The sequence below is a fragment of the Lipotes vexillifer genome, unplaced genomic scaffold (assembly GCF_000442215.2).
Source record: "Lipotes vexillifer unplaced genomic scaffold, Lipotes_vexillifer_v1.1 scaffold23, whole genome shotgun sequence".
Taxonomy (NCBI): domain Eukaryota; kingdom Metazoa; phylum Chordata; class Mammalia; order Artiodactyla; family Lipotidae; genus Lipotes; species Lipotes vexillifer.
The window spans coordinates 41,938-46,397 of record NW_006796283.1 but is presented as its reverse complement, the minus strand read 5'-3'; the positions used below and the strand labels follow the sequence as shown (position 1 = coordinate 46,397).

General features: G+C 45.2%; 1 protein-coding gene across 1 annotated transcript in view; it reads right to left on the bottom strand.

Annotated features, from left to right (window-relative positions):
* Positions 1–4,460, bottom strand: part of USP10 (ubiquitin specific peptidase 10) — a 65,821-nt gene that overhangs the window by 60,745 nt on the left and 616 nt on the right. The window lies entirely within an intron of this gene.

Here is a 4,460-nt window from a genome sequence, read left to right as displayed (position 1 = left end):
CTGCTGAAAATGGGGTCATATCTGCGGAGCTTTTAAACAGTCAGAAAGTAGCCCACTCATGAAAAGTCTACACTCTGAAGACTCCACATCTAGATTTACGATAGATTCTACCATTTCTGATTCTTGAAACAACTAGTACTATAAACCTACCCCACAGGCTACCTTTATTTTGCCTATTGTTCTCAGTACAGACTGCACTGACAGAAACGCTCACAGAAAGACCTATTGGGAGATCACTTCAATCAACAGGAAAACTGCAGTCCAAGCACATGTAAGTCTTTGGAAATGAACATCTACACTGCAGAAGTAGACTAGTGACAAATGACAGTAATCCAGTGGCCCAAGGCCAGTAAATTCCACCGCATACAGATTTATCTGTCTTGTGCCACAGTGATTCTTGCATGTGTGGCAGTAAAGATAACTGTAATAGCGTAATTACAAATTCAAAAGCAAGTGCGTCCCACTGTTCTCGTATTTTGTATATCAGTGAGAAGTGTCCTCAGCAACCACCCTTAATGTGCCACTTGAAAAACCAGATCCATTAACAGCAAGTACTTGCCTGTCTGAAATTTGTAAAAACACAGGAACAAACAAAAAATAACCTTGATGAACTATAATTCAAGCAGAGACGATATAACTTTTCTCAATTACTTCAATATTATATTCTGAACACAGCACAAAGTAAATGTGCCACTAGGCCTGGCATTAAATAATCATTAAGCTTTGGAATTCTTTTCTCCTTTAAGTTTTCCTATGCAAACCACTATTCAAATCACTTCAGTTCCACATAAAAAAGCTCTCGAATATACGTCCTAACTGTTGCTCTAGAGAGGAATTTGGAATGAGGCGGTCCACTTACGATTTGCTCATTTCAGGACACTGGTCCCCACAAGACAAGCTCCAGAGGGTGAGGGTGAGGCCCTGGATAAGGCTCATCTCCACTGCTCCTGTGTAAAACCACTGAGGCGACCATCATCGCACAAGCTTTAAATGGCTTATCTAGTCTTAGGACATGTTTCAAGATTTTGCTGTCACGATGCAAAGGAAAACTGGTATCTCCAAATATCCCGTTATTTCAAATAATTTTATTTACTTCAGTTGCTCACTATGAAACTCCAATAAAAATGTATCTCTTTGGAGAACTACTAATACAGCTTTCAGTTACAAAGATATTCAGCGACACAGCAACACTCCACCATATGCTGTAAACTGGATCCAAGAAATTCCACAGTGTAAAATGTGGGCACCACAATGCTGTATGTGAGGCAGTGAAAAGATGAGGGTGAGCCCGCTGCACAGGAGCAGGACAGAGCAGCCACACGATGTCCAAATAGGGCGTACAAAGCATTATTGTAGAGTTTTCACTATAAATGACTGCAATGATCACAAAAATCTCTTCTGGGGCTTCCCTGGTGGTGCAGTGGTTGAGAGTCCGCCTGCCGATGCAGGGGACATGGGTTCGTGCCCCGGTCCCGGAAGATCCCACACGCCGCGGAGCGGCTGGGCCCGTGAGCCATGGCCGCTGAGCCTGCGCGTCCGGAGCCTGTGCTCCGCAACGGGAGAGGCCACAACAGTGAGAGGCCCGCGTACCGCAAAAAAAAAAATCTCTTCTGGTTTATGGCAGAATTGGTCAGTTCAAATTAATTACCCCAAATCATTTAAATCAGTTCCCTCATGCCAACAAATGTCAGAGATGTACTTTGACTTCAACTGTCAAAGTTCGCTGTATTTATTAAAATGTGTTGAAAACTACTGGCATTAGAAAAGTTTCTAAGTTTTGCACTGTTTCATGTCAATCCAGGGAAAAGGGTTCAATCAATGGTATGGAAATAGGCTATAAACTATATAAATGTTTTAAATTGTAACCTTAAAAATCCAATTTGGGCTTCCCTGGTGGCGCAGTGGTTGAGAGTCCGCCTGCCGATGCAGGAGACACAGGTTCGTGCCCTGGTCCGGGGAAAATCCCACATGCCACGGAGCGGCTGGGCCCGTGAGCCATGGCCGCTGAGCCTGAGGTTCCGGAGCCTGTGCTCCACAACGGGAGAGGCCACAACAGTGAGAGGCCCGCGTACCGCCAAAAAAAAAAAAAATCCAATTTTAAAATAGGACCCTTATAAAAACTTAATAAAAGAAAAAAGAAAATAGGACCCTTACTGTTAATCTGTGATTGATATCCCCAATAATAAACAAGTAACACGCATAATAACAAATAACAGTGCTTAGCAGAGGGCGAGAGCCCAACCAATATTTGTTGAATTAATGAATGGCCGTGACTATGGCAGGACCTTCAGGACAGCAGGTAACTGAATAAAACAAAATTATTAAAATGCTTAGCCTGACTCAAGCAGGATCCAATTATTAAATCCTATCACATATGATTTCATTACTTGTTTTCATTACTATTCTTCTGAAAAGAAAATTATGAAAAGAAAAGAAAGAAAAATATGAGAACTCATACTATTTCCTTTCCTACCTTCTGCATGCTACAACTTAAAAGCACTTTAATCATACTTTTTTTTTTTTTTACAAATTTATTTATTTTATTTTTGGCTGCATTGGGTCTTTGTTGCTGTGTTTTCTCTAGTTGCGGCGCGCGGGCGTGTGGGCTTCTCACTGCAGTGGCTTCTCTTGTTGCGGAGCATGGGCTCTAGGCACGGGGGCTTCCACAGTTGTGGCACGCGGACTCAGTAGCTGTGGCGCACGGGCTTAGTTGCTCCATGGCATGTGGGATCTTCCCGGATCAGGGCTCGAACCCATGTCCCCTGCATTATGTTCAGTTAACTGTTGCCACCCCAATTTTCTAAAGATGGGTATAGGCAATACTGCTGTATAAAACATAAATACTAGGACATTTAGGAAAGTAAATGAAATTACAATCACTTTTACCTATTATCACCACTCATTAACATTTCACTTTGCATTGCGATTGGTGCTTCTGATAATGGAAGTGGGGACTTCCCTGGTGACGCAGTGGTTAAGAATCCGAATCCACCTGCCAATGCAGAGAACACGGGTTCGAGCCCTGGTCCGGTAAGATCCCACATGCCCCGGAGCAACTAAGCCCGTGCGCCACAGCTACTGAGCCCGCTCACCACAACTACTGAAGCCCGCGCACTTAGAGCCCGTGCTCCGTAACAAGAGGAGCCACCGCCATGAGAAGCGTGCGCACCGCAACGAAGAGTAGCCCCCGCTCGCCACAACTAGAGAAAGCCCGTGCGCAGCAACAAAGACCCAACGCAGCCAAAAATAATAAATTTTAAAAAAAAAATTTTAAATAAGAGCAAAGCTTAATTTAAAAATAAAATTTAAGGTGAGAAAAAGGCAAACACCAAATCTCTTAAGGAAAGAAATCTTTGAATTGCGCCCTTGTAAAACATTCAACCGCTACTAAGCCCTTCTTTTGTGCAAAGAACTATGCTGAGTTACTTTAAACCGCAGATGTACAAGTGAACAAAAGTTTAAAGCGGAAAGTTGTAGAGCAAACTAAAGGGCCAAAAGTTTAACAAAACTGCTGCTTCCTGGAAGATCTCATTTTTTTTTTTTTTAAGTTATCGAGTCTCAAATTCTGCGACACCCGTTAATTCCAATAGTTACTAAAACCGACTCCATTTCCAAAAGGGCAAGAAATACCAATTGCCTTGAAAGGGTTACGATTTACCGGCCACCAGTTTTCCAACAGCTACTTTGTTTCATTTTCCCTTATTTAATACATATTTAATACAACAGCCCACTGAGATGATATAAAAACGCGCAATAACTTCTAGGGCTTAGAAGTCAACACATCAGCGGTCCACAGCAAGCCTGACAAATAATACCACATGCCGATTTTTATCCAGACCAATTGTATTTGGGGGAGTGGGGAGAGGGAATAAGAGTTCAACTCTACACTCTTATCTCTCTAAAAGCGTGCGTTTTGCTCTTTCTTTCCACTACGGGATTATCACAAACGACCCCTAAGATACCGCTCTGACAGGGTGCGTTAGTAGTGTCAGCCAGGCTGAGGCGGATTCGTGCAAAAGATGTCACTCAAAGGCAGGTACAAGTATGGTCCTGGCGAGTTATTTCGAGTTTTCTTTGCACCAGTAACCTTAGGCTGCTTCTTAGTGACTTGAGTCTAAAAGTCAGAACACCGGCAAGCCGCCCCCCCGCCCCGGGTCAATCAAACTGCGAAAGCAACCTTTGGGGCCATGGGGAAAACGAGGCACCCCAAATCTTGGTGGCTCCTTCCGGGCAGAGAGTCGACCACAGGGCGTGGAAGGCTGTGCCGCCCCGGGGCCTCCCGAAGATTCCCGGCTGCATCCCGGGGCAGCCAGGGCCCCATCGGCACCGGCGGCTCGCCCCGCGGTCCAGCCCCGAGGTTAACCCCTTCGCGCCCCCCACGCCCTCTCCAGGCCGGCCCGGGCGCCCCCTCTCCGCCGCCCCTCTGAAGCGGGGCCCGGTGGGCTCTGGCGCGGGGCGGG